Source organism: Natrix helvetica (assembly GCF_964273705.1).
Source record: "Natrix helvetica genome assembly, chromosome: 5".
NCBI lineage: Eukaryota > Metazoa > Chordata > Lepidosauria > Squamata > Natricidae > Natrix > Natrix helvetica.
This window is the reverse complement of record NC_138551.1, coordinates 66621831-66648288: the sequence shown is the minus strand read 5'-3', so window position 1 is coordinate 66648288 and position 26458 is coordinate 66621831. Positions and strand designations below refer to the sequence as shown.

The following is a 26458-nucleotide window of genomic DNA, read 5'->3' as shown; positions in this document are numbered from 1 at the left end:
CTGGAATAATTAATTACAGAATTATAGATTTGAAGAATACTGAAAATGCATAGAGATCTTAAAATATCTAACTGTTGATGAAAAAACCATTGCAGATGCACTATTGAAGATCCAGTGAGAAACGTTTAGTTAAAAATATTTTAATAGCTTAATAAATCTATCTCTTATTAGGATTTATTAAAACTGAACAATTGAAAAGTCACTAAAATTAAAATGAAACATAGTTTCTAAAACCTTGCTTATATAATGTTTTAGCTAGGATACACCAGAATTTCTAATCTGATATCACAGGTAAACTCACAGGTGAAAGAGGTCAAATTTTTCTTTTTTTTCTTTTTTTTTTTAAAATAAACTTAAAATTTATTGAAATGAAATACTTCCTTCTTGTGGTTGTGGAAGCCTTTGATAGAACAATTTTCTACTAGAGATTTAGTAGAGTTTTTATAATCCAATAAAGACAAACCTGTGAGTTAATTCTGTTTTGATCAAATTGGAAGATAAAATATTTTCTTAATTTTATCCCTTGACTTGGTACAGTAGAAGATTTTTGAAATGTAGCATTCCAACTAATATTTCTGTTACTTAGTTGATGAAGGATAAGATGATTGCACAGAGGATTTGCCTAGAGGAGTTTTCACAGGAAAACACCTGCCATCTAGGTGGAGATAGAATCCAGGAATGGGTTGACCTCTTCTGCAAGCTAATTGGACTGAGTCTGTCAAAGCTGCTAAGTCACTCCTCTGTTGATAGGGCTTTTCAGCTTTTTGACTCAGTAGTCAGCTTGGACAGATGTATCAAAATTCCCTCCTTTTGGAATTCCTGGATCAACTATCATTTAATATAAAATCGGACTTTTCAACTGTAAGTAAGCAGTGCTGACTCCCAGTAGCTTGGTAGAGTTGTGGTGCCTCCTTTGGAGGCATGAACTTTGGCTCTGACAGTTAAAACAAGCCTTTGAGAGTCATGCCATTTTTAAACTGTCACAAGTGAAAGGGGGCCATAGCTTGAACCGGCCAGGCCTGGAAAGAGTTCTTCACTTGACATTTGACAACCAGGGGCTTAACAGGCTTCAGGAGCCCCGAGCTTCACTGGAGCCCAGCGAATCTTATCGCTACGGTCAGAAACATCGTGCTTCACCTGTGCTTGAAAAAGCGGCATTGCAGGCTTCAGAAGCTTCGCACTTCACTCAGCACTCAATTTGGTGGGCAGCGTGGCCGCAGGAGTCTTGCGCTCCACTTTCTCATCGACGGTCAGCGTATCTTGCAGCTGCGGATCAAGCCACTCTGCTTAATAACGCCGTACTCAAGCCAGCAGCAGATTGGCCACCTAAAATTTGATCAGACTTTCTTTTTCCTGCCTGCGCCTGCAGTATTACAGGAGCTATTGCGCTCCATTAGCACCCATGGCCATTACCGCTTGCCGCCAACATTATTTTAAATCAGATAGGAGCCTTTGATCCCAATTAGAGCCATGGGCAGCTGGTCCCAGGAATATTAGTGCTCCACCATTAGCGCCCATATCATACTTGTTTACACAGCTAATTATGACAGAGGATCACTCCCCTGAAAGGAGAACTAGCCCTGATAACAGTGAGCCAGAGGAGTTAGCAGTTCCAAAGGCTGTGCCTGGCACTTCAAAGCAAGGCTCCAGGACTACAGAGAGGACTGGCACAGGCTCTAAGCGTCCCAAAGCGGTTGAGAGAGATGAGCGCAGAAGAGACAGAGCTTTAGCAAAGATATGTGAGAAATCTGAGAGAAAAAGTGTCCTTAGGTCCGACAGGGGAGAGACAAGCATCACCAGCAGATTGCCTTCCCTTAGTCTATCTCCAGGGGGAGCTGGAGATCATTCTTCCCAACCAATTCCTTACTGCCCATTAGCAGAGCTGGTCTATAGGGCTCAATGTCAGACCTGCAAGATGCTGAAAAGCCTTTCGAGCTGCTAAGGATGGTGCCTGAGGCCACCTTTACTCCCACCTTAGCTGGCCTAAGACCAGAGATGGGGACAGGTCTAGTAGATCCTGTTAACATGCAGGCCATCATTGCTGAAGCCATCAAACAAGGGCATACAGGCTGGACTGCAGCAGCCCAGGCAGGCCTCTTCATGGGCCTCTGCAATCATGATGGGACAGGGCCAACCTTCATTCCGCCAGGGTCAGCAGAAGCTTCCTTCCTTCCCTGAACCACGCTCTCCAGTCCCATCGCACAGGAGTCTAGCTCAGTCTCCACCCACGAATGGGGAAGGCCAGAGAAACATTGACATGTCAGATGATGAGGGGATGGCTCCCGACCAGCCTCCCTTTGTGGACCTTTTCAACCTGGACTGTTCAAATCGCTCCTTTTTAGGCCTAAAAACACAGCATGCCTTGGAGCCAATTCTTCAGCTCCTGAGTCAGAGCGCCCATCCAGCCCAACTGATCCACTTTTCAAGGAACCCACAGTCAGAAGTTATTCCCTCGCCAAAATTATTCATTGATGTCGTACAGAGGCAGTGGGTGTCTCCTATGACAGGGCCTAACTCATCATCAGCTGATGAGATTCTACAGCGTGGCCTCGGAGCTGGCTCGGGTCCTACAGACACCAACTGTGGATGCTCCTGTGGCGGCTTTACAACCTTCATCCTCCATGTCAGGGGAACTGGAAGAGATCTTTAAACTGGAGGATAGAAGGACAGAGTAGACGCTGCAGACGATAGGTGTCGACGACCGCTTCAGTTTTTAATCGCACATCCTTGCTTTGGCTATGACAACTGCAGAAAAGGATCCAAGTGGTGGACATAAGATCCCAACACGACAACAGCAAACTCATGGCCATGGTCCAGCTTTCTGCGGATGCCACGCTGAACGCAGCTCAGCCATAGGGTTACCCATAGTGGCCCGCAGCATGCTATGACTCCGTCACTGGCAGACGGTTGCCCACCACAGGTGGCGACTTGCTTCAGCCTCTTTCAAAGAGGGAAACCTGTTTGGTGAAGCCCTGGAACCACTACTGATAGAGTCCAGGGACAAGAGGAAGATCTCTCCATCCTTATCCAGGAGGTCCTTTCAGCCATCCCCATATTCCCGCCGACCACCCCTTTGGGCTACAGATGCAGGTGCCAGTTTTCCCTGGCACCAGGGGAACTGCAACTCCAGGCAGAGACAGTATACTGACAAGGTATCTAGAGGTAGACCATCGAAGCGGCCCTTTTGTGGCGGAGGAGGTTGTTACTTTCGCCACCCCAAGTAACTGCACCTCCAAGCCTCCCATTGGGTGGTATCTGATCCTCTTTGCTGACCGATGGGAGGAAATTGCATCCGATGCCTGGGTCTGGAGACAGTGAGATCAGGTCTTTCCCTGGAATTCCTTTCCACACCACCAGGTTCTTCATTTGTTGCCCTGTGTCTAAATCACCAGCTAAGAAGGCCCTCATGGAGTCAGCAATAAAACACTTGCTAGACATCCATGCAATTCAACTAGTTCCAGAGGGCCAACAGGGACAGGGATTTCTATTTGATCCTCTTTGTGATTCCCAAGTCCTCGGGTTGTGTGTGGAGAGCTAGTCTAGACCTCAGAAGGTTGAATACAACCCTTCTGATTCAGAAGGTATTAGCAGAAAGGGCGGAGATACTGCTCTTTGCTCCCCACGGACCATGATGACCGTGGTTCGCCAATCTTGTGGGTCTGTCAGTGGCTCGTCCCTGGAGGATCCCTCAGGACAAGATCTTAGCCAGGGGGCTCTGGTTCATCCGGAGCCACAGTGACTCCATCTGACTGCCTGGTGCTTGAATGGAGCGTCCTGAGGGTGGACAATTTCTCCTCCAGGGTCATTAAGACTATCCAGGCCTCTAAGATGCCCTCCCCAGACTGCATATATAACTACCTGGAAGACCTTTTACAGCTGGTGCGGTAAGAATGGTCTTTCCCCCACAGAGGTGACAGTGGCTCAAATCCTGGACTTCCTCCAGGCTGGACTAGACAAGAGGTTATCACCCAACATGATCAAGAGGCAGGTAGCAGCACTGCCCTGCGGGCCTCTGGAATTCTTGATGCAGCATCCCACAGTGCACCACTTCCTAAAGGGAGCAGTCAACCTGGGGCCTCCAGTGTTGCACAGATAACTTACCTGGGACTTGACCAACATTTTAAACCCGTTCACCAGACCCCCCCTTTGAACCATTGCAGGAGGCCAGCTTGCAATTCCTTACCCTCAAGGTGGCATTCCTCGTGGCAATCACATCTGCCAGGAGGATTTTACGTCTAGACCCCTCCTTTGTTCCCAAGGTGTGCATCTGGTTTCACAGGGCTCAGGAACGGATCCTGCTGAACTTCTGCCCGGCTCCTTCTCACACCCTGCAGAAGAAGTGGCATACCTTGGACATCAGGAGGACTCTCCGGATATACATAAAGAAGACTTCCTCCTTTAGAAAATCGGAGTCGCTTTTTCTGTCTTTCCAACCTCCTTCCTTGGGCAAGAAAGTAGCAAGTTCCATGATTGGTCCATTTCTCTTGACTGCCACTTTGGAAAAGTCAACTCACTGGACGGAAAAATACCCAAACAGGCTATTTGCTGATTAAGACCTATGGCGAAAAAACAAAACTAAGTACAATAATGGTAAATGCATGGCATAATCAAAACAGAAAGAAATGGAAAATATTAGTCTTGTTTTCTAGCTTTATGCTGTAGTACAGTGATTTTTACTTATTTATACTATTTTAAGAGCCTCTTTTTAAGCATCACTAAATATGTTCAAGCTAGCCGCCCCCTCAGTAAATACCAAGCTACTCTGATTTCAAGCCGTCTGAAAAGATTAAGAGCTAGCTAATTCCCATGTTAGTTTTGGGTATGATAAATTCATTCCAAGGTCATTTTTCCACCCGATTGATATTCGGGCTCTCTATGATAAACAACAAACACTACCATGTGAAGGCACATGCGAATTATATTTTGATTACACAGAACTGACACGATCAAATTGCCAATATGATGATTTTAGCAAGTTCAAACTAAACTCTTTTTGGCTCTTCAAGATTGGTAAATGCCATTCATTGGCTCTGTATTACAATTCCGCTACATTTTGCTAATGAAATCCAGTTGTCAGGAAGCAGCTTTTCTTAAATACGTCTTGAAATATTAAATATAACTGAAATTTTGATTTAGAAAATTGTTTTTTGTTATTTGTAGGAGAAGTGTTAAATGCAAAGAATGTCAAGTTGCAACTATGAAAGCAGAAACTAGAGATTCAGAAGAATTGTTTTATGACTGGATTAGGATTGGAGATAAAGCTCTTTTCCTTACTTTTGGGAAGATTCTGGATTTTTACTCCCTCGGGTTTATTGTCTCCATTACAAGCATATATTTTTATTCAGCATTAACTTCAACAGAAGCTACAATAATAAACATAATGAATGAGATCTTATTTCCTTGATGTTTTTGGCAAGATTATGCAAGTTTTCTGGAGGATCCCTCCTTTATTTCTGAAACAATGGTTACTTTGAAACTTGAGAGATGTAAAAAAGAAAGCGGAAATGACTAATTTATGACATAGTGATGTTTTGGGGACAAACCTATAGTTAGATAGATTTAAAAACACAGTAAAGTGCAGGCAAAACCTGGACAATTTTTATTGTACAATTATGTTGCCAGCTTTCTCAAAGAAACCAACAACTCCTAAATATAAGGGTGGTTAATTTTAGGGTACATAATTAAATCTACTTTAAATGGGGCTAATTTCTCTAGGTAGCTCTTGGTATTTGCCCCTGGCTGACTTAATGTATTTGGTTTGATTTTGGTGTGTGTTGCTATTATTTATTTACCGTATTTTTCTGTCTATAAGATGCACTCCCCCCCTCCCTAAAGTGGGTGGAAATGTCTGTGTGACCGAATGTTGTTGAAGGCCCACTGGCCTCCACCGTTTGGCTGTTTTCTGCCTCCGCATGCCCCATTTTTGGCCTCCACAGTGGGATCACCGCCACCACCTAGAACAGGCAAAAAATAGGGTATGTGGAGGCCAAAAATGCGGTGCGTAGAGGCAGCGATAGGCGGCAGCAATCCCCGCAGCATGGAACAGCTGATCAGCAGTATTCCGGGAGGTCGATCCAACTGCCAATCAGCTGCTCATGCTAAATTAAGCTGTGATAATGTGCTGAAGCTGACCAGGCTGTTTGCTGTTTGCTACAAGGACGCTAGCCAGATCAATACCGGTGGATGCTGTGAGGCAGAGGCAGATTTTTTTCCCTTGTTTTCCTCCCCAAAAGCTACGTGGGTCTTATGGTCTGGAGCGTCTTACAGTGCGTCAGTGGCTAAGACACTGAGCTTGTCGATCAGAAAGGCTGGTGGTTCGAATCCCTAGTACAGGTCTCCTGTGTGAACAGGGGGTTGGACTAGACGACCTCCAAGGTCCCTTCCAACTCTGTTACTGTTTATTGAATATTTATATAGCCACCCATCTCAAGGTTTTGTGACCCCAGGCGGGATTCAATAAAAACAACCAAAATCTAACAAAAAATCAGCAATTAAAACACAATTAACCCAATCAATACTCAGGGACAAATCACTTGGAACTCACTAGGTACCTTCTCCGATCTGATTTTACTTTCCTCCTTATTATTTTTTAAAAAATGGAGTGCTATAAAGGAAAATACCATTTCCCCCCCAATATCTTTGAGTTCCCATAGACACTGTATCATCATTCTTAGAAAGTAAAAACAGGGGCTTGGTAATGCTTGATAATTTGATTTGAGAAAAAAAAGACAGAAATAAACTAAAGTGGAAAAGAGAGTGGGATGCAAACAATTCTACCAGTTTTCCTTTTGGCAAATATATGCTTATTATTCGTCATTTCAGCCTTGTTAACAGTTTTGTGAGAGCACCCATTTTCATGCCCCCAAAAGTTTAAATATACCCTCTGGTCTCCTAAAATTGGACAACTGTGACTGAAATTAAACGAAGGTTAATGAATTTAATAAATACTGTAGCTGTTAACATTTCATATTAGCGTAGGAACTTTAGAGGGTATTGAATCGAGCTTTCATTCCTGCTGAAATTCATAGCAACCCAGTGGTTTCTAAGATATGACTGTTGCATTTGGTAAGATTAGAAATGTAAATGCTGATGTGCCCAGAAAGTTAGATTCTTCAGCGACTCCTGCAGTCTATTATTTTGTTTACTGTGAGGTTTCCATGGAGGTCTCCTGAAATACGTTTATCATTTCATAGAATGAAGCCCGTCTGTCATGAATAATTCATAATTTTATATGAATTTACTCCCATAACCTACTCCTCTGTGGGTTCAATAGAGCTTACTCTCATAAAGCTGGGAATAGCAGCACAGCCTTGACTTTTCAAAAGGATAACATTGCCCTTACCTTATTCACGGGATTTTTACCAGGACCCAGAAAATATTAGCCTCTGCTGCTTGCTCTCCTGTCTTTTCAAACTATTTGCCTTTCTTAACACAAGCACACCACATCTGTGAAGAAGAGAACAGCTTCTTGTTGCTTATGCTGGAAGTCCTTTGTCTGGAAGTCTCTTCCTCTCACTTAAGGTACTTGTGAGGCTAAAACATTGCTCTGAGCACTTCAGAGGTCAGGCACATGTAGCAGAAATGTAATGAATAGAGAAAGTTTGAATACGTTCTGTGAGTAAACAGTAGATGGCGTTTCTTTTGGTCAAGGTCTTTGTTTATTTAGAATGTCTTAATACTGAGGAATTAATAAACCCTCCAATATCCATAAAAGTGCCAGGTTTACAAAATGCAGCCATAATTCAGGTAAAATAATTAAGGCATTCCTGGATTTGTTTCATCCCTGGGTTGACACATTGGAGAGAGCTTCATTTGGTAGGAATCAGCAGTTTTATGTGGCAATTAATTTTAACTTCAATGGGAAAGCTAAAGTGCTCAAATTGTACCCTTGGTTTCTACACGGAGGTGGAAATAGCCTAATATTTATTATTAAGACTGCAGGGCTATGAAGTAGCACACGTAGTAGAATGAAATGAAGCTTTTAAGATTTTATCCAAAGCTGATTTAGTTTATGGTATAATCTGCTAGTTAAACCATATTGCAGGCTTTCAGTCGCCTTTAAAATAAATCACATTAGTTACTGTGAAAAACCTCACCTCTTGATTACGGCACATTATTTTACTTTCTCTCAATTTTGCTGTATGAATAATGCATGTATGCATTTCTATGGGTAATTAATTCTAGTGGAAATACACAAAATGGAGTTCGAGGTATTAACCTAACTTAAGTTTCCCAATTAACTAATTTTAATATTTAACTAGATAGAACCTAGAGGGATAGATTCCTTTCTGATTCTTATTCTGTCTTGTATAGATTTCTGCTAATTTTTAGAAGTGTTCAGTCTACCTTGATCTCAATAATTTAGTAATCTCCAGATATAGTACATAGTATTTCAACTCCAATGCTGATTGATAGATGGTGGAGCCAAAGGCTGGCTGGAAAATTGTGTTATTCTGTTAATTCTGGGAGTTGAAGTCCACATGTCTTAAAATTACTAGGGTTAAGAAACACTGGTCTAGTGGAAGAAGATGATTCAACCCTAATAATAAAGTAATACATAAAACTTCTTGGGCAGAACAGAGGGCCCAAATAAGTCCCTGAATCCTGAGCGATTCAGATAAATTTTCTAAGAAACCCTCAAACTATGAACGTGTAAGGCATAAATGTTTTTTTTTTCTGTTCATAGCAGATAGATTGAAAAGTTGTCTCTAACGTTGCTCATTTCTTTCAGTCCCAAATGGGTTTCCCTCTTGAAGGAACCCTTGATTAATTGATTAATCAATTTTTTTTGCAAGAGACGTGTATATATTTCTATTTGTAGCAAGAGCCATGGTGGTGCAGTGGTCAGAATGCAGTACTGTATGCTAATTCTGCTACTGTCAGCAGTTTGATTCTCACTGGCTCAAGGTTGACTTATCCTTCCATCCTTCTGAAGTGGGTAAAATGAGGACCCAGGTTGTTGGGGACAATATGCTGATGCTGACTCTGGAAACCGCTTAGAGAGAACTGTAAAGTGGTATATAAGACTAAGCACTATTGCTATCTGACTCTCAAAGACTCTAGGTGGCTCACAACTACTAAACTAAGAGAGATAAATTAAATACTAAAAGATAGTGAGAATGGATGAAGTGTCTAGTCTTCAGGACTTTTGGAAACAATAGCTGAATGGGGACTGTCAGATCTCAGGAAGGGAGCATTCCAGAGAGTAAATGCTTCAATAGAAAAGATACACTGATAGATTGTTTAATTGAAAAGGCTTAGAACAAATCAACCTTACAGGATCGAAATGGCCAAGCAGATCCTATGGGAAGCAGGCAACCCCTCAAGTAAATGGGCCCTATACCATATAAGGCTGTAAACAACTAGTATCTTGAGTTGTGTTTGAATGCCCTTCAGCCATGACTATCTGAAGCTAGTGATCTTCAAGCATAACTCTGTAAAATATATTGCAGTAGTGATGCAGTGAGGTGACAAGGACATGGGCGATTGCTTTTTTTTTTTTAAAAAAAAACCTTGATATAGGACAGGGTGCAATAGACCCTAAGCACACTTCACAGGATAGCTTAAGAAGCAGTCTCTCCCCTAACCAACACTCAGAGAAAGGAAGAGAACCACAGTAAAATGGTACCCCCAATTCCCAACTCATGAAACTGCCTCAGTAGGATACCAGATAAAGGAGCACAAGGATGGATGCACCATCTCCACTCGGGCCATACTGCTGTCAATAGCTAGAGTTCGGTTTTTGAAGTATTCATTTCTAGTTTTTCGTAACCCTCAGCATTCTGCAACCTAGCCTTCCTTCCAAAGGATTGAAATAGTAGCCATTGCAGGGATCCCAATGTTAATTATAAAACAAAGTGAATATGCACCCAGCAGATATTGCTCTCCCCCTTTCTTGACCTGTAAGCTTACTGTTTCACTGTATTGAAAGGATCTTTCATTCAGAGTAAGGGTATAGTTACCTTAAAGAGTTCTCATGAGATAGAAGGGGAGGGGGATGAGGTAGAATGCCGAAGTGATATGTTTTATCCAAAGACCTTTCAACTTACTCAATTGGTGTGCCTTACCTCCTATCATGTGATTATTAGCACATTTATATAGCCTGCCTTGGAGAGCTTGGAGGGAGGCAGAGAGAGAGGTTTCTTTAGGAAATTGCCTGACATTAAATATCAAACTCTGTGGTTAGACTATTTGGGTGTCCGTCAATAACTTTTAAAGGGCTTTGTTCCTTCTCTCTTTTAAATATTCTCCACAGTTTAGTAAAATGTTTCAGTTTGTCTATATATCAATTTATCACAATCTTTTAATGAAGATAATTAAGATAAAGATAAGGATAACATGCATCGATTATTATTAGTTGTTTTACATAGAAGAATAAGCTGAAAACTGGTATGAATCAAGTTAGACTTTCCTTTGCTTTGTTGCCATAAAAGCTGCCTCTCCTACAATGGAAACTAGTCACCGCCTAAAAGATTACTTCTGCTGATGGTGGTGTCTGCAAATGTTGTCAGATTCAGTAAAAACTAGGCTAAATCTTGCCCCAGAGCAACAACTACAGCTGTAGGTTTCCAAGCAACTTGGTGAATTGGTTCGGTTACAAAAGGCTTTTAAAACACTCCATCTGGTTTCCAGTCCAAGATGCGACCACCCCAAAGAATGATCTAATTCGGCTGCATTTAAACTTGGAATCTTTTCATTGCTTGCTTCAGAGCAGGAAATCAAATAATAGCCTTTAGGAGCAATAAGATCCACATGCTGGTTTAATTGCATGTCAAGTACATTTCTTGCTCATATTTCAACATATGTATAGTATGATGATGACAAAAGATTTTAGGGCACCACTCTCCTTCCCTGAATTGCACTAAATTGTAGTGAAGGAATGATAAGCTAGCGTTTGAGTATTATTAGACTTTCACATCCGATTTGACATGTGTTGTGCCTAATGTATACTCCCAGGCAGACAAAATTGTGGCTTTGTTTCTTTTTCCTTACCAGATGTAAAGTCTGTGAACCTTTTAAAGAAGAGCACATTCTTGTTTGTTGTACAAATTCTGAACTGGGTGTATTTTTTTCAGATAAATCTCCAGGGGCTACTTGGTTGCTTTTCAAGATGTGCCTATGCCTGTCTTTCTTTGGAACTCAAGAGCAAACAGCTCACTAGAAATGAACCTGGAGCCTTCCAGATGATTTGGACTATAACTGCCATACTGAAGTTGGATGTGATTTGTAATGCAGCAGATCTGGAGGGCATCAGTTTGAGGGACTCTTGACGGAAAAACAGAGGAAAAAAGACATGCTCTGCAGAACATCTTTCAGAATAGATCTTTTTAAAAAGTGATGTGTCCATCCCTCTTGTCTACATATGTGGAAAAGGAAGTTACAGAGGTTCGTTTCTAGATCTTATTGAGTACCGGTTAAGAAATTTTTAAAAAATTGTCTGTGCAGACACTGTAGTTAGTAATTCTGAGTAATGGCACATGCTGCTTAATATGCAGTGCCAGGGTTTAAATAATCTAGTGTGCCAGAGCTTTCAGAGCACTGGGTATTAAGCGGTTAACGATATTTGAATAGCATTTTGATAAAAGGAATTTTGTCAGATAATTTGCCCAGTAGATCAATATTGTCAGGCGAATTACTTTACAAGAAAAGTCTTACTCTTTAAAGCAAATATTTTTTTAAAAAATAATGCTTACTAGGAGATAAGTCATTACCATTTCCTGTATATGAAGCAAACCATGACATATTTGTAGTTTTACATCATGGTTTCCTGTGGGAGCTGTCTTTCAAGTTACAGGAAGTGTGAATAGTCCCAGAGCCATCTACATTCCACAGTTTTTAATTTTGTCAGTCTAATAATAATAAAGAATCAATCCTCCCTCCCTCTCTCTCTCTCCCCCCTCTCACACACATACACAAATTTAAAAAAGACTCGAAATGTTTGAAAAGCAATTGTTTGAAGAAGAAAAAACCACACCAATCTCTGACACTGGTATTTTATCATCAAAACAAGACAGACAGTTTCAGTCTTCGCTGTGTCTTCTGATTTTCAAAAAGAAGGGCCTGTGTTTCCTAACAAAGCTTTCCTGTTATTGATAACAGAGATGATAATATTTTTTTTCTATCCTAATTTGGGTGAGAGTACCAATCTACTGTCACATGGAAGGGTAGTAAGTGACAGCTTGTTGTCAGTTGATGTGTAACGGGTTAAGATAGACCCCAAAGATGATGTTTTGTGTATAACTGCCAAGTAGATAATATGAAAGCTATTCAGAAGATTAGATATAATTGACAAAGTGGAAGACAGTTAAATATTAGTTGTCTTGTGAGCCAAGTGAGGTAGACGTAGAAGAGTGTACTTCCTCTGCTATGGCTATGAGTTAATCAGGAAGTGGCACAGGAAGGGGTGTAATTGTAAGGTGTTTGGCTACTTGAAAGGTAATTGGAATATTTTTATAAGTTTCACTAAGTTAAGACATACGTTCTTGCGAGAAATGTAAAGCTTAACCAGTAAGGACAAACTAAAGAGTGTTCATTTCCTGCTGACCTTATAACTCGAACAGATGTTTTCTCTTACAAGAACTATTAGTCCATGTGTGATGTTTCCATTTTCATAGTCCATAAACTTTGAAACCAGTTTAACCCCTTATAGACTTGATTTTCTAGCATGGAATCATAATTGCAATATCCTCATTTGTGCACATAGTTTTTCTTTCTTTCTTTCCTTTCTGCACAGTGTGTGTGTGTGTGTGTGTGTGTCCCCTCAAATATTGTCTTGCAAAGAAATATTTACTGCAGGTTTTTTTTCTTATTATTATTAATTTAGTTTTGGCTGAATTTTTTTTCTCCTTTCCTCCTTAGTCTTTCAACCTCCACAGGGGACAACAGATGTTTCCTCTGACAAGCTCTGTGAGAGACTTTTGTTAAGTATTTTTCCTCTTGGGAAGTTACTTTATTTTCCACTACACATTCAAAATGACTACATGAACACATACAGATGTGCATGCAGAATGGCTGATAAAACAAGCGTATAACTTTCCTCTTGCTGTGTGTATGTGTGAAGAGAGTAATTTTATTTAGGCTTGTATAGATACTTGGCCCTGATAGACAGAAATTTCAAAATAATCAAACATTATTAGACATTACTGATAATTTCTTTTACCTGGAATAAAAGAGTTGTATGGTCAAACACCAAGACTGAAAAAACCATTTGAATGCCTTTTAATATAAGGCTATAGGGTTTTGACAGCGATGTACAGAGTTAGATTTTCATTTTATGATGACTTATGGCAGATTTCATGAAATGTTCTGAAATTACTATTTCAGGCATGAAAGGGGGATGTGGAAGATGTACATTCAGAAAAATAGAAGCAATATTTTTCCTCTATAGATACTATTTTTTGAAGGCAGGGTCTAAATTACACATTCTGTTAAAGAATTCCATGTTTATGATTTAGCATAATGTGTGAATCTAGCCATTGTGGTTTATACGAAGTAATTTTTGCAAAATATGCAAAATCTATCAGCAGTCATGGGTTACCATGAAGCATAGGTTGAGCCAATTTAATGTTTGTATATTTGTATGTTAAATATTGTATTACTAAGAATTTTCTTGTGGTAGCTAAATGTAGAAAAAAAGAGGAAAGCTTGTTAAATTACTTGAATTCATTTCAGCCCTTCTCAGCCTTCTTTTCTTTTTATGTATAAATAGTTTTTCTGACATTAGTCCTGCCGGCGAGTTGTTATTTTAGCAATTGCTAATTGCTGGGACTAAATGATGAATAATTCCATACAATGTATATCTGGATATCTGAAAACAATTGGCTACGAAATCTGAGCTTTTCACATTGAAGATATTTTAAATACTGATACTAATATTTGAAAAGATCTGATTTGGTAGCCAATCATTTCCAGGCCAAATATAAAAGGTTCCTTTTGATTATCTCTACGTAGCTTGGGGCCTGCTTTTATCTGGGTCATCTTTTATTACCAGATGAGTTTGTTTGGGGAATTGAGTTAACAGAAGACTGCCTAATTTTTCTATAGAATTTATCTGGTACACAGGATTAAGCTTTCTCCCATGTTGAAGCAAGTTGTGAAATACATGCTTAGGAGTTTTATTTTGAGTTTTAGCAGTGAGAGTTTTAGGTGGGTTAGCCTTAATTCAGAATCTGTGATCACCAAAATAAGCTTCTGACTTTATCCTCAAAATATTTTTTGTACAACGGTGGTCAAAACTGGTCGCAGTATTCCAGTGGTGGGTTGCAGGCAGTACGCCCCGGTACAGGCGTACCGGAGCCTGCCCGGAGCACCAGGTACCGTTCCGGTACGGTGCTCTGGAGGGCCCATCCTCCCAAGCTCCTTACCTGTCCTTTAAAGCCTTCGGCGCTTCCACGTATGGCACGTACAGCGCCTGCGCGATGCTCCGCCGAAGAGCTGGAGCATCGTGGAGGCTTGCGGAAGCGTTGTTTGCAGGTACGACACATGCGCACACCACGTGTGTCCATGTGGGCGGCACCGGGCCCGTTCCAACCGTACTGGTTGGAATGGGATCCAGAACCCACCACTGCAGTATTCCAGGTGTGATCTTAGCAGTGCAGTTATCTGCAAGAAGTATAAATCCTTCCATTCCCCACCATCCAGTCAGAGCTGAAGAAGCTTCTTGGATAAGAAGCGAAACATCTTCAAAAAAAATCAGAAAGTCCAGTTACCTCTTGAAAAAAGCACCTTTGGGTCAACCATGACCTAGATGACTGAGAATCTCCATAGACATTTAGCGGTGTAATATAAAGCAGTACTAACATTTCACATGATCTTGATATTATCATTATATTGCAGTATAGGACTGTGTTGGCTTTTTTGGCAGCTGCAGTACACTGCTGACTCATAAATGAATGGTTGTCCACTAGATCCCTCTCACAGTTACTGCTGGTGAGCAAGGTACCACCTATTCTATGCCTGTACATTTGTTTTTTTCTTGCCTAAGTGTAAAACCTTGCTTTTCACTGAATTGCATTTGTTGGATAGTGCTTAGGGTTCAGGTTTGTCAGGATCTTTCAGATCATCTGAGTGTGTCTTCTAAAGTAATGGCTATTCCTCCCATCCTGCATCTTTGAAACTCAGCCTGAGGTCATAATATGTTAAAATTTTCCACTTTCTGTAATTCCGTTTCCTCTCCTCCATACACCTATTGGTATAAACAGAATTTAAACACCTAAGGGAATTATGTTAAGTTTGTGTTAATAAGCTGGAATTTCTCTCCTCTCTCTCTCTCTCTTTTTGTTCCAGTGCTAAAACAAAATTAGCTTCCTTCAAGCCATCGATATATAAATGACCTGCATGATGTAAGCAGAATAGTTGTCCTGGTACATACAATCCAAAATGCACATGAATAAACAATCCTGTTTTAAATATACTTTTAGAAGAAAGCATACAGTTGTTTGGTCTTTCCAGCTGCTATGAGGAAATTGTGTTTTGAATTAGGTCATAAATTATATTCCCAAAGCCTTATTAGGGTAATGTCTTTATTAGGTCAACTGGAGGTCACAAAATACAATGTGCTTTCCAATTCTCAGAATTCTTCAGCGGTCTAGATGGTACATAAACTAAGCCAAAAAGAAAAAAGAGAGAGATGGGTAAAAGGTGATTCTTTAAACCATGATTTTTTTTCTAATGAGTGTTTTGAGGTTAAATGTTGGGGCGAAAGTGAAGAAATTCAGATCAGTTTGTATTATGTACTATAAATGCAAATGGTACTCGGAAGTCTCCCATAAGATGAAGGTTTTTTTTAAAAAAAAAACTAAACCAAGAGCTTCCTCCATAGACAAAGACAAATATATATACATACAAACACACACACACAGTGTACAGTTTTCCCTAAATCCAACTACTTTACCCTGAGGAAACTTCCATAGTTTCTTTCAGTTAAGATGTTTCAAGAAGTGAGCAAAATCCCCACCCTTGTGAAGACTCATGGAAGTTATATTTATTCTACTCCCATCTCATATAAGTGTGACTCCTAAATCTCATGAAAATACCTTCACTAAGGGTTACCACAAAAAATACCTTCATCTCAGGGGTTGCCACAAAGAAGAGGGAGTCAAGCTATTCTCCAAAGCACCTGAGGTAGAACAAGAAGCAGAGGGTGGAAACTAATCAAGGAGAGAAGCAACTTAGAACTAGAAATTTCCTGACAGAACAATTAATCAGTGGAACAACTTGCCTCCAGAAGTTGTAAATGTTCCAATGCTGGAAGTATTTAAGAATAACAATTTGTCTGAAGTGGTGTAGGGTTTCCTGTCTAAGCAGGGAATTGGACTCGAAGACCTCCAATGTCCCTTCCAACTCTGTTATTCTATATTCTAGTAATATTTTTATCACTGTGTGTGTGCTGTGTTTTAGATTCAAAGTCAAAAGAGTGTTTTATTTCTTCTCAGTGGAAAAAGCTGAATCTTTTCCTAAGCTTGTATGATAACTGTACAGTGCCAAGAAAAGGTTTTACAAAATAAATAAATAAAATACATTTTGCATCTTGGAGGCATCAAAGTGGTGTGAGAAGGTGCTTTTGAGCAAGTGTGAGCATCCGTCTTTAACGCAAATGCTTACTTTATTGATATCATGAATAAAAAACCCTTTAAAAATTGATTCCTGGTCCTCGCCTAAGAAAAATCATATTGATGAGGTATAATGTATAGTACATACTTTTTTTTGCTTGGGAATCAGATTAATTTTTTGTCCCTTCTTCCTTGTGCATTTAGCTTCCTCATAGAAAGAATGTGCTACCATTGTGACACATGCATTCTGAGTTGCTCCAAACCTAAAATATTAGACAATTGTAATACAGAGATAGGCAACCAGACCCATTGGAGAGAATACAGATTGGAACTTCATAAAAATGGTCCTTGTTTAGCAATGCTAATTTGAATTAGAAATGACGTGTTTATAAGTAAAAAAAACGACTATGTTGCTTATGATGGCAATGCCGGTAGTCCCAGTTACTGTCAATAGTGAAAACTGCATGGAACATTAAGTAAGGACATCAAGTGACTCTGACTTCCTGCTGGCTTCCACATTGACTTTGCTTATGGGAAACCAGCAGGGAAGGCTTCAAATCATGTGACTATGGATGCTGCAATGGTTGTTGAATTATGAGGGACTATGGATGCTGCAATGGCTGTGGAATTATGAGGTTTGTTGTAATTAACACTAATTCAATGCTATCATACACTATGTTTGAGCGATCACTAAACGAATGGTTGATAAACAAGGATCATCTTTATCACTTTTGTTCTTATAGGGGCCATAATCCAAAACACCTGGAAAACACATGTTGCTAGTCATCCTAATTGCATTTAAAGACAGAATTTTGACTGATCTGAAGTAAGATGATTGATTGTAAAGACAATGTAGAACTATACAGTATTTGTGAACTTAATACTTGGTAAGCGGAAGGAGACTCCTGAAGGGCATCATACATACTATATGCAACTGATGCCAGTAATTCGGGAACTTCTAGTAAAAGTTTGGAGTCCAAAGTAACCCTACATTAGACATAGATCAACAGGAAAGTTTATTTCTTGTATAGATATACCTTAATTGCTATTCTAGATCTCTAGATAAAAAAAAACTATGCAGTATGCAACCTTCCCTACCACAAGCATCCTAAAGTTGTTGGATTCCATATTGTATCACCTGACACGGCTCATTCTGTCTAAGAATGATGGAACTGTTCTCTAACACGTCTTAGGGTTGCTTTGAAGGACAAAAGTAGCTATGATATGAAGGCATGGGTGCTAGAAAAAATAGGAGCCCAGAGTTGTTTCTGTAAAACATTGAACATTATTGTAGATTGGTAGGTTTTATTTAATAGATCTTATTTAGTCTGTAATAAAGGATTTGTGAATGGATAGTGAATCCATTTTGAAGATCACTGTTAAGTAAAGACCTGTAAGAATCAAAGGCTGATTCTACATCTGCTGTCTATAATAGCTTTCATTTTTCCATTGCAATGTTATATAATTTTGCTTGATTATTTAAAAGTTATATATGCATTTTTATCATACTAATTTGAAAATAACATTAAAATGAGCATGACAGGTAATCATCTCATGACCCGAGAGTATATTAAAATATTAATGTCTTACATTGGAACTAATAAGTTTCCAACAGCAAGGTAAAAGTCATGTTTTTAATCTTGTTAAAAAGAGCCTTTATATAAACATAGTGTTTTTTTTTAAGTAATGCTTTTCAAATAGCTCAGTGTTTCTTAAACTTTTCTCTCGCTCAGGATCCCTTCCCACTTTTAAAAATTATGGAGGGCCCCAAAAGAGTTTTGTTTGTATGGGATATATTTATTTTTACCTTACTAAAAATTAAAATTAATGTATTCACTGCCACTACTACTTCTCACAATTGTTTGAAGGGATTTAAATCCTGTACAATATTTTAATATAGGCTGGAAAATAATTTTGATTTTTTTTCAGACCCCTGAAAATCTGGAGAACCTCCAGGGATCGTGAGACCACTTTAAGAAACACTGCTAGAGATAACTGTTGAGACTGGATGTTGAATTTGTAAGTAAATACCATCAGATGTTGCTTCTGTTAAAACCAGACTTTTTGGGTTTTTTGGAAGTTCAGTGGGTTGGCCCACACCAAACTCAACTTGGCAGATAAGGGGTAGTGTAGCTGTATCAACATAACTGAAACAGAAGTTTATTATAAGATTAATTCCGCCGATTACCTGTTACTCCTTATGCAAAATGTCTGTGCAACCACTTGTATAGGATTCAGTGGTTCTTCGGAGATATCTCTGTAGCAAAGCAATTTTGTGCTTGTCAACTGTGCAATGAATGCTATGCTTATATTCAGTGAGACTTAACTTGAAGTTTAACATGTTTAAAAGGGAACAAATCCTGGTAAACTCTTTTAATGAGTTAATATTTTATTCTAAGGCATAATGTGGTTGTTTGGTTTTGGGTTAGCGAATTATAGGTAATTGTGGTTTTGAGAACCTTGGTTTAAAGTTGAGAAGTTTGCATGAAGATGTAGAGAGTTGTGATTTGCCTCATAAATTAAGCAGCCATTGCATTGTGAAGTCAGACAAAGAATCTGCTTTTCATTAACTGTGCGGAATTATGCTGGGAGTCTCAAAACGGACCCTCATCTCTGAAGCCAGTGGTGGGTTCCTACCGGTTCGACTGAACTGGTAGTGGTTTGGCAGCCTGGGTCGCTGCTACCACGCCCCTGAACTAGTTCTCCCAGCGGTGCCATAGGTGCTGCCATCTTGCTTCTGCGCATGCGCAGAGCAATTTTTATTGCACTGCGCATGTGCACACAGCGGCCATGAACAAACCGGCAGTAGTGACTGCAGGAACCCACCCCTGCTGAAGGCCCTATCTAACCTATCAGCCTGAGAAGACCAGTAAGTTGCTGCCTGTTTCTTTTATTGCAGATTAGAAGAATGTGCTGTTACATTAAGGGTTTCCGTATTGGGATATGTCTCTTTATTCTCTTTTGTTGTTTATTATTTCCTATTTACTACCCTGTTCACAAGCACATTTTGAGACAAACTTTGGTTTGTTTCCTCTCCAGCACTCATTGTAGAAGCAATCGATTCACACTTCGCAGAGAAATGCGGTATTTCTGCTGATCTAGTTTTCAGGATGGCGGGTGTATAAATGCTGTTATTTTTGCCGTGTTTCTGTGCAGGAAGATGGATGGGACAGACAACTGGATTTTGTCCTATCTTGTCCCTAGCTCCCCCTCCCCCCAGCCAAACAGCTAATCAGTGTGATTGCCATTTGTCTGTTCTATGGTTGTACATGTTCATCTTGGGAGTTGGCCTGTTTAGAAGATTATGTTTCTGTGTGTAAAAACAAGACAGCTCTTAAAAAAAAAACACCAGGCCACCAATTGTCACAACTACACTAGCAACATAGATGACAGCAAGCACAACCAGATAAAATATTTTTCTAAAAAAAAGAAAAGAAAATGCAGACACATGTTCGTGGACTTTGAAGAGAAGAAAAGATGTCGTGAGCCTACACTCTTTGGAAAAGACAGATGGGTGACAGTCAGCTTTTGTTCAAGACGCAGAAAGAAAAGTTTTCTTAGACGTAGAGAAAAGAAAGCACACAGCAGGGCACCAGTCAGAATTCTAGTAATAGCAGCAGGGAACAAGTGGCAGGACTGCTTTAAGCCTGATTTCATTAAATAGATGGGAGATGTCAAAGATATGTGAGTGAGGAACCCCAAAGGTATTTGTGTTGGAAGGAGGGAAATTAAAAGGATTAAACTAGAGAGAAAGAATGAGAAGCAGGAAGGCTGTCACTGCTTAGCTATAGTTTCTTTTTGATACTTAAAGGGTTGGTTTGCTAATACTTAGAAGAGCCCCAGGAGGCCTAGGTTAATAAATATACGTGCAGACAGATTCAGATTCCTTCTTAAAATCTCTCAAGAGTTGGAGGACAAGTTTAGGAAATGTATATTTATTCAGCAAACGTGTGGGTCTGTGTAGTGCACTGTTAACAGTTGTTTTTGAAAAAAGGGATTTTGTTAAAAGATAAGGTTGCTTTGAAGCTTCTCGCCGATCATATTCTTACTTGCTACATATGCCTTATTGTACATAATATTTTGGTACAGTTTTGCAAAATGATGACTCTCTTCACATTTGGTTTTTAAATGTCTTTTGGGGGGGGGGGGGGCTTTTTTAAAGCAATCCCAATCTTTAGTGATGGCCACTAAATGTGCTGGGTTAGAATTACTATGATCTCTCAGCCAAGCAATGGCCAGGTTGGGAAATACTGACGTAGATTATGTTATATTAGCTTTCTCTCTTGTAGTTGCAGCAAGCATCTATAGCAACATTTTAAAAAAATGAATATAGTCGTTCATGCAGAAAAATATCAGGATGCATTGATAACTTTAATTATGAAGTCCCTATTTTTCTCAAGTGCCTGCTTCTTTGCAACAGAAGCATAGAAGGCCAGACCCGTAATAGTCTGTTATACCAGTGATCCATGGAATAATGCATCCCCAAGTAGTAACCATTAACTTCCATAGTGCACTGATTTGCGCATTAAAGGGACCCCTTGTAGGTATTTTCTAAAGAAAACTATAACTGCTCTATAGGAGCCGTCATACTTCATTGCTTCAGTAATCTGTGTATTTTGCAGTATGGAGATACAACTAGGCTTTTGGCACAGAATGAAATGTTATGACTGCAGATGCGTTGTCATAGGTTTAGGTTAATAATCTCTGAGCTGTTAGAATCCCAAAATAGTCCTGATACGTGAATCTTAAAATGTGCCTGTGCAAAAATGTGCACAGTATAGCTATCCTATTCAGCCATATGATTGTATTGATTATGTATTTTAAGAGGTATGTGTCAGAAAGATTGACCTTTTTAACTGAGTATTCCTCCTTCCTAAATAAAGTAAGTAAGATATACTTGTGGTTTAAAAAAAAACCACACACACACACACACACACACACACACACAAATAGGATCACCAGTAATGTTTGCCCAGTAATTTTCAAATATAAGAGAAATGGAAATTTTCTGATCTGTAGATTTCATAGAAATGTAATATATTAAACCAAGAGGCTCAGTTTTCAAGAGTGTTTACAAGACCCAGTTTGGTCTAGTGATTAAGGCACTGACATGGAAGCAGTTGGGTAACCGTGGGCCAGTCACTCTCTCACCAGATTGTTGTTGTGGGGAAAACTGGAGGAGAAATGAGTATGACATATGACCACAATTCAGCCTCTAAATTCCATTGCTAAATGAGACAATTGTGAGTTTTACCCCATTTTACAACCTTTCTTGCCACAGTTGTTAAGTACACTACTGCAGTTGTTAAGTTAGTAACATGGTTATTAAATGAATCCGGCTTCCTCATTGACTTTGCTGGTCAGAAAATTGCAAATAGTGTTCACATGAGCCCAGGACAATGTCATAAATACATGCCAGGTGCCAAATGCCTGAATTTCACATGACCATGGGGATGTTACAACAACAGTAAGTGTGAAAAATAGTTATTAGTCACTTTTTCAGTGCCGTTGTAACTTCAAACGATCATTAAACGAGTAGCTGTAAGTCAAGAACCACCCGTATGATATATGTTCGCCAACTTGAGTTATTTAAAGGCAGGGTAAAAATTGTAAAGAAAAAAAAAAGGCTTTCCTAATCTGAAATACTATATTGTCATTAAAAGACAAAACAAACATTAAGAAACTAAAACATGTCTTAAATATATGCCATTCTGACTATTATTTAAAGAGATTATATCCTGAGCAATTCTATTTACGTCAGTGGTCTTTCAATCCTTTTTGAGTAAGCTGTTGAGCTTCAGGGATATCTTCAACCTCATTGTTGAACAAAGGCAAATTTACTACATGCAAAACAGAAATACTGTCTTCCTTAAACATGCAGAGGAATATTCTAAAGTCAAAATACACTAATTATATTCTGTACTGTAGCAAAACGGAGTTGTGTTATCTCACATTTGAATGCATGTACGACTGGGGTATTTATTTATTTCCTATGTATTTATGTAACAAAAAGACTCACGATGGCTAATGCTCAATTTGGATTCATTTCAAAATTTGAACGCATGTTATGGGGTAGTGCTTTCAAATAAGTATTGTGGTGGCTGTAGTTATTTACCAAAAAACATACTGCTGAGAATGTTCCTTCCTGAGCCATTTGCCTCCTGGAATGCTTTTTTGTACCTCAACTTAACTTCTGCCTTTGTTAGGCAATTTACCTCTACTTTTATTGGCACACTCCTTAATATTTAAAAAAAAATGTGTTAGGAGAGTGTCATGTCCAGAAATAGTTTTATAAATAAAGATTATGCCTGAAGCTATTTCTTTGCTTTGCTAAATATGATGGCTTCTCATGTCATGTTTGAAATGAACAAAAAGTAAATAAAATAGAATAACATCAGATGCCATTTAAGATATTTGAGGGGCCAGATGTAATATACTTCACCTAAAGCTTCTGAACCTGCAACCCCAAACCTTTTCCTACAAGTGGTAGATTAAATGAAAACTGGTCCTAACAATTGTTTCTTGCAGAGAGAATGTACCACTTCTTCCTTCAAGAGAGATAGGACCCTCCTCCCCCCCAAAAGGATACATTTACTACTATATAAATAAATCACATAACAACTTGTTAGGAGGCTTTGGCTAATCAGGAAATACATAGATCTGACAACACCACTTTAGATTAGTAGAACTGAAGATCTGTCAACTTTCTTAGGAGTTTACAGGCTCCTATAGAGGAGTATGGAAATGATCATGAAGAAGATGCTCAACAGTCTTTTAAGAGTACATAAGCTTAGCTTTGGAAGGAGAAAGGTGTTAGGTTCATTAGTTGCCTAGTGCTGGTAGATCTAATAGGATCACTTTACTGTGGAGTGGGAAAGGCAGGCAGCACTAAAATGCCGAAAAAGAAAAGAATAGTCTGACCATGGCAAAAGAGGGATGGCAAAGTCTTCCATCTTCATTTGCCTGCATAATATATTTCATATTATGAGATAACACCTGGTTATTTCAGGTTATCTCTCTGCAAGGAGCAATTGTTAGTCCCTGGTTTCATCCAATCTTTTTATTCCCTTCTATGAAAAGTTGTTGGGTTGCACCTTCTGAAGTTTTGGGTGAAGTATATTTCAGATCCAAATCAAATACTGGAGCAGAAGAAATTGTAGCGCTGCTGGAAACACACTGGATCAACAGTTGTTTTTTCATTGGTAAAGCAGATATAATTAGTAAGGGATGTTTCTTTTTTGTTTCTTGCATGAACAGTTGAAGCCTATATACTTAATATACTTAACAATTGGATAATAATAGTCTAAGATCAGTAGGTTAATGAGTATATAATTTATTTATAAATGCATTTGTAGCACTGACAATTACTGCTTTTTGGTTGACACACCAAATCTGTCATCTAGTAATGATAATGAACTCAGGTTGTCTTCAAGTATATTTTTTTCCAATATGTCAGACAGTGTTCAACTGGGAATTAGAAAAAGAACTAGGCCTAAAAGAAATCTGGCTTGAGATTGTTCTTATTAGGCAACCAGTTCTTGGCTTGTGAGGCCGCTGCCAAATGTGAAGAAGCCACCAAGTCCTACTTGTATTATTATGATACTATTTTATTGTTTCTTACAAATTGCCAATCATATTGACATTGGTAATAGTGAAAACCCAAGATTGGTAGTAGCATTGAGAAGGAGACATCCTGGGCCATACAGTTTATCATTGAGGAAGCACCCTAAGATCCTGGAGTCATAGTGGCCTAGTGATTAGAATGCAGTATTGCAGGCTGACTCTGTTCATTGCCAGGAGTTCGATCCTGACTGGCTCAAGGTTGACTCATCCTTTCAAGGTCAGTAAAATGAGGACCCTCATTGTTTGGGGCAATACGTTGATTCTCGAAACCACTTAGAGAGGGCTGTAAAGCACTGTGAAGCGGTATATAAATCTAAGTGCTATTGCAATTGCTATCCCGGCAGAAAAAGAAATTTTAGAGCTTATTTAGAGCTCCATCCACATGTCTGTATATAAACGTGAGAGAGAAAGAGACAAATACACTCTTTCCTTCAACAGGAGATATTATCCTGTAAACCATTTCATACCTAGGAAAGTGAACGGATGTGCCTTTAGTCTTTCCAGCTGCATCTTAAGACAAATTGACTCTATGTTTGGTATACATTAATAATGAGAGAGAACTGTCTGAATGTAAGTGGCCATGGCTTATCTTTTTGACAGTTCGAAAGTTCAGCTTTCCTTTCCTCATCACTGAAAGCGCGATAAAAGAGCTCTGACCTTCATTTCAGGAAACAGATAATAGTGCCATGACATTGTTTACAGTTTTTCCACGGTTAATCATTTTTGAAAAATTAAAAATTTAATGTGCTATTTTTGAGATTAACAATGAATGGGCTTTATAGCATTTGGAGGTTGGGAAGAAAGCCACTTGGAACATTGTGGCTCTGCCTTACAGGCGTTTTGCTGGAATCTTTTTATATCTCATGGCTATTTCCTCTTGTCCTTGTTCTTCTACCCTTCTGTTTTTGTTTTTTTTAAATGCATAGCATATGGAATGTTGAGGACTGACGATTAATAAATAAAAGTTGATGGAAATTCTTTTCTCCCTCCCCTTCCCCTTCCTCTTTTCTTTTCCCCAGGCTTGCAAATATACATACTTATCTCATGTAAGCTGTCTAGTCCACCCACACTACAGTATTAAATGCCCTCTAATGGTCAAAAAGGCACATGACTATATATGGTTAATATGGTTATTCTTATTTAATGGCATTTCCTATGGCTCCATAAATTTTTGCAGAAAACACTTTCAAAGTGTTTTCTTCCCTTCACTTTGAAGTGAAGAGAGGCTTGATACATGTTCAAGACAGATTTGGACTTTTGAGACATTTAATGAAAGACAAACAGTTATTTTCGATTTGGGCATCTTTGGAATACATGTACCTAGCACCTTTGTTTTGAGGGATATTATTAGGATTTAAATATATTAAAACTCTAATTTCTGGAAACGATCACTTAGGAAGTTATAGAATGGATTGTCTAATAAGATTTGCCCCTTTTTTCCTATGCTAAATAGTCTTTTTGGAGAAACCTAACTTTAAAATCAGGAAAAAAGATGTTGATTTGGAAAAATTGGAAGGAAGCAGCTATTGATTTTGGATTAGCTGATTGATGGTGATGATGATGATTTTTTTAAACACACTGTGTTATGAAATAAATATCAGAGGTAACCTAATGGCTGTATTTGCAATTACAACATTGTATGGACCAGCAACTTTCTCAGCTTCTGAGGCACTCCTCAAGAGTGATGCTTGTAAGTTGTGACTACCTGTATTATATTTGATTTGTGATTTAGATTGTTACATTAATCCATCTATTTTGACTTGGTCAACAAACCATGATAATGCAATAGCTTAGTGTGATATGTGAATCCATCTGTATTAGTATATGTGCATGTGTGATAGAAAGGGGGGAGCTAACATCAAGCAAAAAAACTTAATTCCCAATCTTTCACAATTTTTACAAGTTTTCATAGTATGATCCATTGTTGTATACCAAGTCCTCCCTCCCTCCACCCTCCCCTCCCTCCTTCTCTCTCTCTCTCTCTCTCTCTCACACACACACACACACACAAACACACACACACACACACACACACCCTTTATTGATGATTAACGATTCCAGGTGAGTTTTCTGTGACTTTAGAGCTTTTGCAAGGGTCATGTTGAATGCTTTTGTACAATTTATTGTTATAGCTAATATTCGGCTCATGAATTAACATGTTAATTTTTGTGGAAAGTGGAAATCGTGTGGCAACGGTTACAAAAACATGTAAGCCCAGGAAATTAAGAAAACATTATAAAAAACTCAAACTCTCTATGCATTTTCATTTTCTGTTGTAATAAAGA

At 39.0% G+C, this 26458-nt stretch overlaps 1 protein-coding gene across 9 annotated transcripts in view; it reads left to right on the top strand.

The window, feature by feature from the left end:
- CTBP2 (C-terminal binding protein 2) overlaps nucleotides 1-26458 on the top strand; it is a 277898-nt gene that overhangs the window by 146850 nt on the left and 104590 nt on the right. The window contains exons 1-2 of one of the 9 annotated variants that reach the window (XM_081954487.1): nucleotides 11241-11385; nucleotides 12859-12906. The exons of 6 other annotated variants lie outside the window; for them this stretch is intronic. The gene's annotated coding sequence lies outside the window, so the exon portion shown is untranslated. Of the gene's footprint in view, nucleotides 1-11237; nucleotides 11386-12858; nucleotides 12907-18479; nucleotides 18570-26458 lie in introns of those variants that run through there. 2 more of the 9 variants (XM_081954488.1, XM_081954486.1) reach the window with 2 other exon arrangements.